The following is a 16,227-nucleotide window of genomic DNA, read 5'->3' as shown; positions in this document are numbered from 1 at the left end:
AGTCCAACTGCTTGTGCTTTGGTGACCAACATTATTTTTATTAGGAGCGTTGTAAGAGTTTGTGACGAGCGCTAGCGGGTCGAGCAGAAAAATAAGAGCAAAGATTTATTTTGTTTTCAGTCGTTGCTACCATTGGCATTCCATGCATGAAGACATTTGGAGACCCTCTCTTTCCTTTTTTAGTTCTGTTATTTTCCTTCCTTGGGACAGCTTCCAGTTTCCATTTTTTCTTTATTAGGAGCATTGTAAAAGTTTGTGACGAGCGCTAGCAGGTCGAGCAGAAAAATAAGAGCAAAGATTTATTTTGTTTTCAGTCGTTGCTACTATTGGCATTCCATGCACGAAGACATTTGGAGACCCTCTCTTTCCTTTTTTAGTTCTGTTATTTTCCTTCCTTGGGTTTCCATTTTTTCTCCGTGTAGACATGAAAATCCCCGCGCTCTTTCCTTCCTTATTCTGGCATACGACATGAAATCCCCCCTCCTCTTTCCACATGAAATTCGGGCCCTCTTTCCTTCCTTATTCTGGTCATATAAGCCATGAAATCGCCCTCCTCTTTACTTCTTTATTTTTCTTTCTTTTCTTCCTTATTCTGTCAAGAGACATGAAATCCCTCCTCTTTCCTTCTTTATTTTTCTCTCTTTCCTTCTTTATTACTCCCTCCGTTTTTATTTACTCTGCATATTAAGTTTGACTGAAGTCAAACTTCATAAAGTTTGACCATGTTTATAGAAAAAAATATGAATATTTACAGGAACAAATTTATATGATGTGAAAGTATATTCAATAATGAATCAAACGGTATTGATTTTTTATTGTATATGTTAATACTTTTGTCTATAAACTTTGTCAAAGTTTGCAAAGTTTGACTTTGATCAAAGATAATATGCGGAGTAAATAAAAACGGAGGGAGTATGGAAGGACTTATTTCCTTCTTTATTGGTTCCCGAGATGGCTCCTTGATACCAAGGAAACTCGAAGATGTATATAAATTACAAAGATTGAGTTTAAGGTAGCAGTATGGGACTATTTAAAAGGGTTTAGAGTTCGATTTAGCCCACCATTGAATACTTTTCTGCACCAGGCTTTGGGCCAGCTTTGCCCGTTCGGTTGTGTGGCTTCCCTCGGCAGGGTGGGCCGGAATAATGAGGCGGCCGAAAATCCTCCTGGCGTGGTAGATTAAGTGGGTAATCCTTGTTTTTCGAAACATACAATGTGCCAGCCAAGTTGGTCGCTCGCTCTACGCACTTTTCTGTTGACCCGCGTTCGAATCCTCAAAATATCAACTTTTTATGTGTGGCCATTTTTGAAAGAAGCGACCGTAAAAAAAAGAGGACGTGCTGCGGCCCAACCCTGAAATTTTGTACGAAGTGATATATATAGATAGGTTAGGACCACCTTGGATTTTGGAAAAAATATGGACGTGTTGAAAAAAAACTGAAAGCGTAAATTCATGGGAAGAAGCGTATTGTGACGGTGAGGAAAAAATATGGACGTGTTGGAAAAAAACTGAAAGCGTAAATTCATGGGAAGAAGCGTATTGTGACGGTGAACACACAGAGTCAATCCGTGCTTTATTATTAGGGAAAGATTAGCACTAAGACACACATCACGCATAAAAGATAAGGAATGCCAGAACATAGCATCAGTAAGAAAATAAAATTGCATAGAACAGAAGCACTACAATTTGAGTCGAAACCTGACATGGGTAATAGACGATTACTTTTGCTTGAAAAGAATACATCAAAGCTTCCATTGGTCACTGAAACTTCTCCTGGCAGGATATATGGTCCAGCAGAAAGCTACACTACTGGCAAGTATAAGCAAATAATGTATAGTTATAAAACATATGGGTAGTTAACTCTACAAATAACAACTCAAGAATAACATATAGTTATAAGTAGGTAGAACATTGCTCTTCTACAACAAAAATTATGAAAAGTTTATGATCCAACTATTCAATAGTAGATAATGGTACAGTTTTGTGTAATGGAACAAACACATTCTATTTATTACCCTGATTTGTTAGTTTAAAGGCAATTGACAAAGGAAATTTAAGATAAACATGGCCATTCTGTGTAAGCAAAATAACACAAACATTGGCAAGAAATAGGATACAGAGATTACAACAATGTCAGTACACAATCTGACTTCACCTACCAAGACTAATAGTTGTTCTCTTTTAGTGGTAATCTTCTATCTAGGAGAGTTGCATATTTGTTCGTAACAAAGAAAAAATGATTTTTCTGAATCACTAATTTTATGCACCAAGTATCATTCAAATAGGAATATGCAGCACTAAGATTGAAGATAGTGAACCTGACCGAAGGTTGGATGATCCATAGTTTGGTTGGGGATAGACATACCAAGGAATTGATGATCCCAGTCTCTCTCTGGTTTTGTCCTCAAGGGTGCCCAACAATGTATTCTTTTTGGATGGCTACTGCATAACGGAAGAATGAACACATTTCGAAATTTACACAAGACCATACTTGATTCAGACATCTGCCCCATGTGTCTCCAAGCCACAGAAACTTGCTCTCGTCTATTCATTCAGTGTCCTACAGCAAAAGTTATTTGGTGTGGTACTGGCATACTCCAAACTGGCAGGAAATCATCAATTCGAAGCGTTTCATGACTTTGCTCATCCTTTGGAACATTTGGGATCCTTGAAACTCTCAAGTATTCAGACAATACATGAAGCACAGAAATATGGCATGGCAAGTTGTTTTGAGACAATACATGAAGCAGGCCAAGCACTCCCTCTTCAAGTAGCTCATGGAGCTTGGGGCGGCGATGACGCACGACAGCGATCTGGGGTGGTGGCGAGCAACGCCTAACACTGGCGGCAACACGAACGAACGCTTGTCGGCCGGAGAACCGTCGAGCTCGGGGCACAGACGGACGGCGATGTCGATCGTGGAGACTCGCGTCAGCTGTTGGGACCGTGCTGGCGGCGGCGGTGGCGCATCCCATTCTATAAGTGCTTGTAAAAAATCTTTGCAACTCCAGATCAAAATAAGCTTTTTGCAGACGGGCATCAATGTTGACTAAATCGTAACTGTAACAAAAAATAGCTGATCATTATTTTATTCTTTCAAGTGGCACCAGGCACTTAATTCTACTGAAAAATATGCACATACACACTGGCCGCATGCCCAGAGAAGTTAGCTCCACGCAAACATTTGCATATCAGGTCTTGTGCAACTGTAATGGAGTTTTGACAGATTGATTTGAGCAAAAAACATGGGTCTGCAAGTCTGAACTAATAATAAGAGCACCGCAAAGAGAATATTTAGGCCAACAGATCAGGCAATCTGCTACTACATGCATGCATGTGGAAAGAGGGGTGTTGAAGGCATTAATATGAGAAACACATGTTGGACAACCCCAGAAACTACAGAGAGAAAAGTTGTTTAGTACACGCTAAGAAACACACATGTTTCTTTGCTGATCAACGCATATGTTGCACTTGAATACACCTCCTAATCCTGGTTTGCTAGGTGTAGCTAGCATATCTATTCTGCAGAGCTAATTGTTAACTGAAAAAAAGCATAATCGCAGTCAGAGCAATGGGACAGAAACAATGACTAAAACAGGGGATACCATCGAGTGATTAGCTTTCAAGGGGATACATACCTCTCGTGTAGCCGCCATAGGAGACATTGCACGGCTCGACGGATGTTCTTGTTCCTCCAGCGAACTCGGCGCTTTTTCCTCCGGCGAACTCGGCGGTGACATTGGACGTTTGGTCAAAAATTGCAATTTCGACGGGATGATGGAGATTATGGTCCCAGGGCACGACCTGACGGAGATTCCGGCCGAGGACCCTTACAAATAGCAGCCAATCAAATCCGGGTCGGGCGCTCCATCAATTTGTGTTGGAGAAGGACAGGGCCGGCCTCCAATTTCCTATCCAAATCACAACACAGCAGCAGTAAGTCGGAGGTTGAGACGGATACGGCAGAGGAGTCCGGAGAGGACTGGCGGCGGCGGACGGCCGGCGCTGGCGGCGAACGGCCGGCGTACCCACAGGATGCTGTCCCACCTTCCATCCTCCATGAACGCCCACGAGCACAGCCGGCGCACCCACAAGAAGCTGTCCCCCCTTCCATCCTCCATGAACGCCCACGAGCACAGCAAGGGTGGCCTCCCTTACCCAAGCACGCACCCACGGCGTCTGCCTTCTCCTCCACCGCTGTTGTAGCCGTCCGACGACAAGGGCGCCGCCCGTCACCTGCCCGTGCTCCGCCGTCGCTGGAAAGGAAGGAGTTTGGATAAGATGAATTAGAGGACTGCTGACTATATTTCAAACAAACATAGGTTTTTTTTTTTTTTTTGTAAAAACGAAGCGTTTAGGTCCATGCCGAGGCTGAACCCGCCACCAGCCAGAGCAGCCAGCGCGCGTTGGCGGCGGCCCGTGGCCCATAGCAAATTTTCTGGCCCATGTGATATGAAGCTGTGAAAACAAAACTGGACGGACGAAATTTAGTACCACCTCACGTATATGTTTTAAATTTGAACTGAAAGTGTAAATTACCGGGAAGAATCGTATTATGACGGTGAACCCACGGAATCAATCCGTGCTTTATTATTAGGAGGAAAAGATTGCGAATGTGGTTAGTTATAATCTTTGCTGAAAACTTGAATGCTGGCTTTACATATTTACAACAATAAGAGCAAACAGAGTTTGTAAAAAAAATTCTTTATCACTTTCAGTTTATCAACTGAATTGCTTGAGGACAAGCAAAGGTTTAAGCTTGGGGGAGTTGATACGTCTCCGTCGTATCTACTTTTCCAAACACTTTTGCCCTTATTTTGGACTCTAACTTGCATGATTTGAATGTAACTAACCCGGACTGACGCTGTTTTCAGCAGAATTTCCATGGTGTTATTTATGTGCAGAAACAAAAGTTCTCGGAATAACCTGAAACTCCACGGAACATCTTTTTGAAAAATATTAAAAATATTGGAAGAAAAATCCACGTCACGGGGCCCACACCCTGTCCACGAGGGTGGGGGGCGCGCCCCCCTGCCTCGTGGGCCCCCTGACGCTCCACCGACCTCAACTCCAACTCCATATATTCACATTCGGGGAGAAAAAAATCAGAGAGAAGGATTCATCGCGTTTTACGATACGGAGCCGCCGCCAAGCCCTAAAACCTCTCGGGAGGGCTGATCTGGAGTCCGTTCGAGGCTCCGGAGAGGGGGATTCGTCGCCGTCGTCATCATCAACCATCCTCCATCACCAATTTCATGATGCTCACCGCCGTGCGTGAGTAATTCCATCGTAGGCTTGCTGGACGGTGATGGATTGGATGAGATCTATCATGTAATCGAGTTAGTTTTGTTAGGGTTTGATCCCTAGTATCCACTATGTTCTGAGATTGATGTTGCTATGACTTTGCTATGCTTAATGCTAGTCACTAGGGTCCGAGTGCCATGATTTCAGATCTGAACCTATTATGTTTTCATGAATATATGTGAGTTCTTGATCCTATCTTGCAAGTCTATAGTCACCTACTATGTGTTATGATCCGGCAACCCCGAAGTGACAATAATCGGGACCACTCCCGGTGATGACCATAGTTTGAGGAGTTCATGTATTCACTATGTGTTAATGTTTGGTCCGGTACTCTATTAAAGGGAGGCCTTAATATCCCTTAGTTTCCATTAGGACCCCGCTGCCACGGGAGGGTAGGACAAAAGATGTCATGCAAGTCCTTTTCCATAAGCACGTATGACTATATTCGGAATACATGCTTACATTACATTGATGAATTGGAGCTAGTTCTGTGTCACCCTATGTTATGATTGTTACATGATGAACCGCATCCGGCATAATTCTCCATCACCAATCCAATGCCTACGAGCTTTTCGCATATTGTTCTTCGCTTATTTACTTTTCCGTTGCTACTGTTACAATCACTACAAAACCCAAAAATATTACTTTTGCTACCGTTATCGTTACTTCCATATTACTTTGCTACTAAATACTTTGCTGCAGATACTAAGTTATCCAGGTGTGGTTGAATTGACAACTCAACTGCTAATACTTGAGAATATTCTTTGGCTCCCCTTGTGTCGAATCAATAAATTTGGGTTGAATACTCTACCCTCGAAAATTGTTGCGATCCCCTATACTTGTGGGTTATCACCAACACCGACGACGCCCGCTCGTCAGCGAGCTCTGCACGAGGCCACCCCTTGTTAGACTGGGCTGCCTCCGTCGGCAATGCCAAGCGCGGGTGGACGCACTTGGCGTCCATCATGACCCATTTGGACCGGATGTTGTCAACCCTCTTCCCGGTGTTCGAGATCGAGTTGGCCTTGCCGGATGCGATGAAATTGGCGCACCCGGAGACGTGACCATCACTGACGCGAAGAAAGAAGAAGTGGCACAGAAGAGCCACGGACGGCATCACGCCCAGATACGCCTCGCAATAGTAGGCGAAGATGGACAAGAGGAGGGTAGAGTTGGGATGGAGATGCAGCGCCTGCAGCCCGAAGTGGTCGAGGACCTCAAAAAAGAAATCAGAAAGGGGGGGAACCAACCCGGCAGTGATGCTGCTCGTGAAGAAGGGGAAGAAGGTGCTTCCCTCAGGCTCCGGCACGTCGGAGGCAAGCCGGAGCTTCGTCTTCCCCCCTCGTTGCTCTCACCCGCCGTCAGCAAGCGCGTGGAGGCAAGGCTCTTCTCCGAGACGCTAGGCGCATCGAGAGCAGGCGCGTACCAAGCCGGCACCGAGGAGGGCTTGACCTTGCGCGGCACCATAGGTCACAGATGCGGAGCAAGATTGGAGCAGATCTGGAGATATCGGCAGCGAGGAGCGAGAAAGGGGACCTGAGGCAAGGCGAAAGGGAACAGTGAAGGCAAGCGCTGTCCGCGCTAGTCTTTTGTCAAGTCGAGTAGTTGCCGAGGCAGCGTGGGGAAGCAGAGGCACCCATGTCCAATCAACCGCCACGCGTCGACCAAGGCCGCAGGCTTTTGGGGCCCGCAGCGCTCCGCGCTTGACCTTTGGCTTCGCCTCGAAGCCAAGCCTGAGCGCGCCTTGGGCCCGGGGGCTACTGTCGGCGTTCTGGGAGCGGGGGTCGCTAGACTTGCCTGCCTGCGACCCATGGCGTGGCTGTGCTAGCAGGCCAGTACAGCCCATCTTCATCAACGAGGCATTCAAGACCCTCGCAAGGCGGACGATGCAAGACCTCCTCAGGAGCGGCCTCACCAGGCTGCCTCACGAGGAGCGGAGAAATCAAGGCGGGGCAAACCTCGCGAGGCTCTCATGACGTGAGCCATGACGATTAAGATCAGGCGGGCGCCAGGCGGGCGCTAGCGCGCGCGGCGTCCCTATTTCCTCTTTGGTGCTAAGGAGGCAAGCGCAGGCGCAGAGTACCGAGGCATCGAGCAAAGGTTTCCATATCAGTGCAATGAGTCCAAGACCAGCAGGCGGCAGGACGGAGGTCACCATGGAGCCCAAGACGGCGTCACCACCAGAACCTTTTGCAGGCGAAGACCGCTTTTGTCAGGATAAGCTGTACTAGCTGGCCCCTTTCAAATTGGCCGTTGTTTGCTCCCTTCCCACTCAATATTTGGGAAGAGGACCAGGGCCTATATAAGTAGAACTAGCCACCACAGTAGAGGCATGGGATCCAGGGGATTGGACCTCTCATCCTCACATCCACAAGCTCGCCAAGCACAAGAACACCTCCACCTCAGGAGGCTGTTCTTCCCCTTGTACTGTTCATCATCAGCCCAAGAGGCAATCCAGCACCACCACACTGGATTAGGGTATTACACCACAACGGTGGCCCGAACCAGTATAAATCTTGTGTCTTTGTGTTATGAGTTCGTCGAGTTTTTCCGCGAGGTCTTAGCGAGCAAGGGCGTAGATCGGTAGGGAGGAAATCTCCGCGCGCACCCCAGTGTTCGAACCTTCAGGGTTTTGCCGGAACCCGTGATCCGACATATTCCTTCTCGTTTTCGGCAGAAAAGCAAAGGAGATTTATGTGACAAGATCTTGAAGCTGGAATCGTAGGTCGATGATTTAAAGGAGGAAATTGCTCTTCTCAATTACAATATGAAAAAGCTGAAGGCACAATTATCATCATCATCACCATCTCCTTCACCTCCGAAGAAAGAGACATAATCACATGGGTATGGGCACTCCCCTTGGCAACTGCTAAGCTTGGGGGAGGTGCCCCGGTATCGTATCACCATCACACTTCTGTCTTTACCATTTTTCGTAGTTCAATCCTTTTGGTAATATCTTGATCTGGTAGAATAAAGCTTTAGTATGATCTAGTTTTGAGTTTTGCTTTATGATCCTTCTATGTAATCGAGTCCGTGAGCTATATATAATAAAGATTAGTTTTGAGTCAAGGGCTTGATTATCTTACTATGATCTTGAGGGAATAAAAATAAAAGAGAAGAGAAAGAATAAAAAATTAAAGAGATCATATTGATCTTATGGAGAGTAATGACTTCACATATAAAAGAGTATGATGAATAAAAGTTGTTGAGAGTTGACAAACATAGTTTTGGTCATCGTTGCAATTAATAGGAAGTAATAAAGAAAGAGAGGTTTTCACATATAAATATACTATCTTGGACATCTTTTATGATTGTGAGCACTCATTAAAATATGACATGCTAAAGAGTTGATGTTAGACAAGGAAGACAACGTAATGGGTTATGTTTTCTTATATCTGAAATAAAGTATATTGTCATGGATCATCCAACATGTTGATCTTGCCTTTCCCCCTCATGCTAGCCAAATTCTTTGCACCAAGTAGAGATACTACTTGTGCTTAAGAATATCCTTAAACCCAGTTTTGCCGTGAGAGTCCACCATATATACCTATGGATTGAGTAAGATCCTTCAAGTAAGTTGTCATTGTTGTACGAAATAAAAATTTATCTCTAACTATGTATGATTTATTAGTGTGGAGAAAATAAGCTTTATACGATCTTGTGATGTGGAAGAAATAAAAGCGCCGGACTGCATAATAAAGGTCCATATCACAAATGGCAATATAAAGTGACGTTCTTTTGCATTAAGATTTCGTGCATCCAACCATAAAAGCACATGACAAACTCTGCTTCCCTCTGCGAAGGGCCTATCTTTTACTTTTGTCTTATACCTTATGCAAGAGTCATGGTGATCTTCACCTTTTCCTTTTTATATTTTATCCTTTGGCAAGCACATTGTGTTGGAAAGATCCTGATATATATATATCCAATTGGATGTGAGCTATCATGAACTATTATTGTTTACATTACCCTTGAGGTAAAAGGTTGGGAGGCAACATTATAAGCCCCTATCTTTCTCTGTGTCCGATTAAAACTCCATACCCATAAGTATTGCATGAGTGTTAGCAATTATGAAAGACTAAATGATAGTTGAGTATGTGGACTTGCTGAAAAGCTCTTATAATGACTCTTTCCTATGTTATGATAAAATTGCAATTGCTTCAATGACCGAGATTATAGTTTGTTGGTTTTCAATGAAGTTTCTGATTCATATTTTACATTGTGAATAGATTATTACTTGAGCATAAAAAATCATGACAATATTTATATATGTTGCTGTTATAAGAATGATCATGATGCCCTCATGTCTGTATTTTATTTTATCGACACCTCTATCTCTAAACATGTGGACATATTTTTCGTTATCGGCTTCCGCTTGAGGACAAGCGAGGTCTAAGCTTGGGGGAGTTGATACGTCCATTTTGCATCATGCTTTTATATTGATATTTATTGCATTATGGGCTGTTATTACACATTATGTCACAATACTTATGCCTATTTTCTCTCATTTTACAAGGTTTACATGAAGAGGGAGAATGCCGGCAGCTGGAACTCTGGGCTGGAAAAGGAGCAAATATTAGAGACCTATTCTGCACAACTCCAAAAGTCCTGAAACTTCACGGAGGCACGTTTTGGAATATATAAAAAATACTGGATAAAGAATCAACCAGCGGGGGCCCACACCCTGGCCACGAGGGTGGGGGCGTGCCCCCTGCCTCGTGGGCCCCCTGGCAGGCCTCCGGTGCCCATCTTCTGCTATATGAAGTCTTTCGCCCTGGAAAAAATCATAAGCAAGCTTTCGGGACAAAACTCCGCCGCCACGAGGCGGAACCTTGGCGGAACCAATCTAGGGCTCCGGCGAAGCTGTTCTGCCGGGGAAACATCCCTCCGGGAGGGGGAAATCATCACCATCGTCATCACCATCGATCCTCTCAGCGGGAGGGGGTCAATCTCCATCACCATCTTCACCAGCACCATCTCCTCTAAAACCCTAGTTCATCTCTTGTATCCAATCTTTGTCCCAAAGCCTCAGATTGATACTTGTGGGTTGCTAGTAGTGTTGATTACTCCTTGTAGTTGATGCTAGTTGGTTTATTTGGTGGAAAATCATATGTTTAGATCCTTTATGCATATTAATACCCCTCTGATTATGAACATGAATATGATTTGTGAGTAGTTACGTTTGTTCCTGAGGACATGGGAGAAGTCTTGCTATAAGTAGTCATGTGAATTTGATATTCATTTGATATTTTGATGAGATGTATGTTGTCTCTCCTCTAGTGGTGTTATGTGAACGTCGACTACATGACACTTCACCATTATTTGGGCCTAGAGGAAGGCATTGGAAAGTAATAAGTAGATGATGGGTTGCTAGAGTGATAGAAGCTTAAACCCTAGTTTATGCGTTGCTTCGTAAGGGGCTGATTTGGATCCACATGTTTCATGCTATGGTTAGGTTTACCTTAATACTTCTTTTGTAGTTGTGGATGCTTGCAATAGGGGTTAATCATAAGTGGGATGCTTGTCCAAGGAAGGGCAGTACCCAAGCACCGGTCCACCCACATATCGAATTATCAAAGTAACAAACGCGAATCATATGAGCGTGATGAAAACTAGCTTGACGATAATTCTTATGTGTCCTCGGGAGCGTTTTCCTTCATATAAGAGTTTTTCCAGGCTTGTCCTTTGCTACAAAAAGGATTGGGCCACCTTGCTGCACCTTATTTAGTTTTATTACTTGTTACCCGCCGTTACAAATTACCTTATCACAAAACTATCTGTTTCCGATAATTTCAGTGCTTGCAGAGAATACCTTACTGAAAACCGCTTGTCATTTCCTTCTGCTCCTCGTTGGGTTCGACACTCTTACTTATCGAAAAGACTACGATAGATCCCCTATACTTGTGGTTCATCAAACAGTATCTCCTACTCACTAATATTTTCGTGCAAAGTTTTTATTTCCATGCTAAGAAATCACCACCTTTAGTGGAGTTTCACTTATATGATGAGGTTAAGGAGATGTCACTTCATGATTTTTGTCGAGTCTGCAAGATACCCTTTGTGGGCAGCATCGAGGAACCACTCTATAGTGATGTGGATGGATTTATTGATAGAATTGTTGTAGGGGAAACGAGAAAAGTTTCCGATGCGAGAATTACTAGTATACATTTTCCTGTTCTACATTACTTTGCAACATTTGCTAGTAGATGCTTAATTGGTCGCGGGAACAGTGGAAATCTTAGTGCTCCTGATCTAGTCATTTTGCGCCATGCCTTGTTTTGGGATACAACTTTAAGCTTAGGCGCTATCATTGCTAAACGATTAAGCTTGAACCGTACAAAGGGCCCCATCTTTGGAGGCATCTTTGCTTCGCGCCTTGCTGCACACTTTGAGATACCTATTAGGCATTATGAGAAAGATGAAAAATTGGCGCCCCCTGTTTTTCTCGATTATAAGAGTATGGTAGTGCATGACTTTATTGTTAAAAACAAGAAGAAAATGCTTAAGTATAATTTGATATTTGGTATAACTTACTATGAGGTTATTACCTTGCCTGCACCCTCTTTGTTTAATATAATTTCAGGCACGTACCTCATCTTGCCAGAGGCCATTTATGCATACTGGAGCCTGAGCCACCACTTGACCCTTATCGACAGTCCGTTTATCAGTGGGATCCGGAGGAGATCGCCAAGCGGCACCCTGAGGACCCTCCTCAGTACATTGGAGAGAGTAGCTTCGATCCGTGGCCATAGACCAACTTAGGCCAAAAGCCTAAGCTTGGGGGAGTGAGTATTTCTCACCGACATTACATTCATGTTCACACACTCATGCGAGTTGTCGGTGCTCATACTTTTTCATTGTACTATCCATGCTAGTTTATTTTCTTTTCTAAGTCTTCTTCTTGTGTGTCTGAAAAACCTTTAGAAAAACCAAAAAAATTAGTTGTAGCTTTTAGCTAGTTTACCTTCCATGTCTGTAGTAGTAGTAATTAAAAGAAAACCCAAAAAGATTTCTCGTTCTTCTATTTCTTGTTGGGAGCTTTCCCATGTAAGTAGTTTTATTTCTTTTCTTTTCTTTGGGGGTCGAGAGGAGAAGACCTTGATGAAAATGTTGAGTGGCTCTCATATGCATTATTGTTGATTTAACCAAGAGCCCATATTACCTTGTCTTCTCCCTTGTATTAAATGCTTGTAGATTCCAGCTTAGTCCAATTTCACGTGCACTATTATTATTATCCACACCGTTCGGTCGTGCAAGTGAAAGACAATAATGACGATATATGATGGACCGATTGAGATGAGAGAAGCTGGTATGAACTCGACCTATCTTGTTTTTGTAAATATGATTAGTTCATCGTTCCTGATTCAGCCTATTATGAATGAAACATGTTTGCAATGACAATTCGAGATTATAGTTGCTCATGCCCTGCTTAATTAGCTAGGAGTTTATAATGGTTTACCTTGCGTGCCAACATGCTATTAAAATGGTTGTGATGTGGTATGATAGGGTGGTATCCTCCTTTGAACGATTCAAGTGGCTTGACTTGGCACATGTTCACGCATGTAGTTGAAACAAAATCAGCATAGCCTCCACGATATTTATGTTCATGGTGAATTATATCCTACTCATGCTTGCACTCAGTGTTGATTAATTTTAATGCTTGTTCATGACTGTTGTCGCTCTCTAGTTGGTCGCTTCCTAGTCTCTTTCTAGCCTTCACTTGTACTAAGCGGGAATTCTGCTTGTGCATCCACTTCCATAAACCTCAAAGTTATTCCATATGAATCCACCATACCTTCCTATATGCGGTATTTACCTGCCGTTCCAAGTAAATTCGTATGTGCCAAACTCTAAACCTTCAAATGAAATTCTGTTTTGTATGCTCGAATAGCTCATGTATCAACTAGGGTTGTCTATATCTTCCATGCTAGGTGGGTTATTCTCACGATGAGTGGACTCCGCTCATCACTCACGAGAAAATGGCCGATAACCGGGATGCCCAATCCCATGCTTAAATCAAAATAATTGCAAACAAAACTCCCCCAGGACTGTTGTTAGTTGGAGGCACCCGTTGTTTCGGGCAAGCCATGGATTGATGTTTGTTGGTGGTGGGGGAGTATAAAGTTTACCATTCTATTTGGGAACCGCCTATAATGTGTGTAGCATGGAAGATATCGAGATCTCTTGGTTGTTATGTTGACAATGAAAGTATGTCACTCAAAATATTATTTATCTCTATTTCAAAACTCGAGCTCTCGCACCTCTGCAAATCCCTGCTTCCCTCTGCGAAGGGCCTATCTATTTACTTGTATGTTGAGTCATCATCCTATTATTAAAAAACACCAGTTGGAGAGCACCACTGTTATTTGCATGCATTGCTATTAATTTACATTGAGTATGACTGTGACTGGATCTCTTTTACCATGAATTACAATCTCTAGTCAATCCTTGATCTTCAGGGGTGCTCTGCATTTATGTTTTGCGGTCTCAGAAAGGGCTAGCGAGATACCATCTTGTTATATCATGTTATGACTGTTTTGAGAAAGTGTTGTCATCTGAGATTTATTATTATTGCTCGCTAGTTGATTATTCCATTGATATGAGTAAATATGAGACCTAAATGTTATTGTGAATATGGTTAGTTCATAATCTTTGCTGAAAACTTGAATGCTGGCTTTACATATTTGCAACAACAAGATCAAACAGAGTTTGTAAAAGTTTTTCTTTATCACTTTCAGTTTGTCAACTGAATTGCTTGAGGACAAGCAAAGGTTTAAGCTTGGGGGAGTTGATACGTCTCCAACGCATCTACTTTTCCAAACACTTTTGCCCTTGTTTTGGACTCTAACTTGCATGATTTGAATGGAACTAACCCGGACTGACGCTGTTTTCAGCAGAATTGCCATTGTGTTATTTTTGTGCAGAAATAAAAGTTCTCGGAATGACCTGAAACTTCACGGAGAATATTTTTGGAATAAATAAAAAATACTGGCGAAAGAATCAGCATCAGGGGTCCCACACCCTGTCCACGAGGGTGCAGCGCGCGCCCTGTTGGGGATCGTTGCAGAAATTAAAAAATTTCTACGCATCACCAAGATCAATCTATGGAGTTTACTAGCAACGAGAGGGGAGTGCATCTTCGTACCGTTGAAGATCGCGAGACGGAAGCGTTGCAAGAACGCGGATGAGGGAGTCGTACTCGTAGCGATTCAGATCGCGGTGGATTCCGATCCTAGCGCCGAACAACGGCACCTCCGCGTTCAACACACGTGTAGCCCGGTGACGTCTCTCATGCCTCGATCCAGCAAGGAGGAGGGAGAGGTTGAGTAAGAAGGCTCCAACAGCAGCACGACGGCGTGGTGGTGATGGAGTGGCAGTTCTCCGGCAGGGCTTCGCCAAGCTCACGCAGAGGAGGAGAGGTGTTGGGGAGGGGAGGGGTTGCGCCTTGGATGTGGTGCGGCAGCCCTCCCTGTACCCCTCTATTTATAGGGAGAAGGGGGAAGGGGGCCGGCCCCTCTAGATGAGATCTAGAGGGGGGCGGCGGCCAAGGGGGAGGGGGCTTGCCCCCCAAGCAAGGGGGGTGCCCCCTTTAGGGTTCCCCCCAACCCTAGGCGCATGGGCCCTAGGGGGGGATGGCGCCCATCCCACTTAGGGGCTGGTTCCCTTCCACCTACAGCCCATAAGGCCCTCCGGGGCAGGTGGACCCTCCCGGTGGACCCCCGGAACCCCTCCGGTGGTCCCGGTACAATACCGGTATACCCCCAAATATTTCCGGTGACCGTATGATGACTTCCTATATATAAATCTTCACCTCCAGACCATTCCGGAACTCCTCGTGACGTCCGGGATCTCATCCGGGACTCCGAACAACATTCGGTAACCACATACAAATCTTCCTTATAACCCTAGCGTCATCGAACCTTAAGTGTGTAGACCCTACGGGTTCGGGAATCATGCAGACATGACCGAGACCACTCTCTAGCCAATAACCAACAGCGGGATGTGGATACCCATGTTGGCTCCCACATGTTCCACGATGATCTCATCGGATGAACCACGATGTCGAGGATTCAAGCAATCCCGTATACAATTCCCTTTGTCAATCGGTACGTTACTTGCCCGAGATTCGATCGTCGGTATCCCAGTACCTCGTTCAATCTCGTTACCGGCAAGTCACTTTACTCGTTCCGTAATGCATGATCCCGTGACTAACTACTTAGTCACATTGAGCTCATTATGATGATGCATTACCGAGTGGGCCTAGAGATACCTCTCCGTCATACGAAGTGACAAATCCCAGTCTCGATCTGTGCCAACCCAACAGACACTTTCGGAGATACCTGTAGTGCACCTTTATAGCCACCCAGTTACGTTGTGACGTTTGGTACACCCAAAGCATTCCTACGGTATCCGGGAGTTGCACGATCTCATGGTCTAAGGAAATGATACTTTACATTAGAAAAGCTTTAGCAAACGAACTACACGATCTAGTGCTATGCTTAGGATTGGGTCTTGTCCATCACATCATTCTCCTAATGATGTGATCCCGTTATCAATGACATCCAATGTCCATGGTCAGGAAACCGTAACCATCTATTGATCAACGAGCTAGTCAACTAGAGGCTCACTAGGGACATGTTATGGTCTATGTGTTCACACATGTATTACGATTTCCGGATAACACAATTATAGCATGAACAATAGACAATTATCATGAACAAGGAAATATAATAATAACCATTTTATTATTGCCTCTAGGGCATATTTCCTACAGTCTCCCACTTGCACTAGAGTCAATAATTTAGTTACATTGTGATGAATCGTACACCCATAGAGTTCTGGTGTTGATCATGTTTCGCCCGTGGAAGAGGTTTAGTCAATGGATCTGCGACATTCAAATCCATATGCACTTTACAAATATC

General features: G+C 44.2%; 1 long non-coding RNA gene across 3 annotated transcripts; it reads right to left on the bottom strand.

Moving 5' to 3' along the window:
• Positions 1–1,540: 1,540 nt before the first annotated feature.
• LOC109740142 (uncharacterized) lies at positions 1,541–4,648 on the bottom strand. Of its 3 annotated transcripts, none has more exons than XR_012204992.1 (3): positions 4,049–4,323; positions 2,367–3,912; positions 1,541–1,810 (listed from the first exon to the last, which is right to left on the bottom strand). It is a non-coding gene; the product is annotated as an uncharacterized lncRNA (long non-coding RNA). The 3 variants fall into 3 exon arrangements; XR_002227232.4 differs by having other exon boundaries at positions 1,541–3,542; positions 3,640–3,912; XR_005772966.3 differs by having other exon boundaries at positions 1,541–3,912; positions 4,049–4,648.
• Between the last annotated feature and the right edge of the window lie 11,579 nt (positions 4,649–16,227).

Source organism: Aegilops tauschii, chromosome 3 (genome assembly GCF_002575655.3).
Source record: "Aegilops tauschii subsp. strangulata cultivar AL8/78 chromosome 3, Aet v6.0, whole genome shotgun sequence".
NCBI lineage: Eukaryota > Viridiplantae > Streptophyta > Magnoliopsida > Poales > Poaceae > Aegilops > Aegilops tauschii.
Note: the sequence above shows the minus strand (reverse complement) of the source record. Positions and strands in the feature narration are given on the sequence as shown.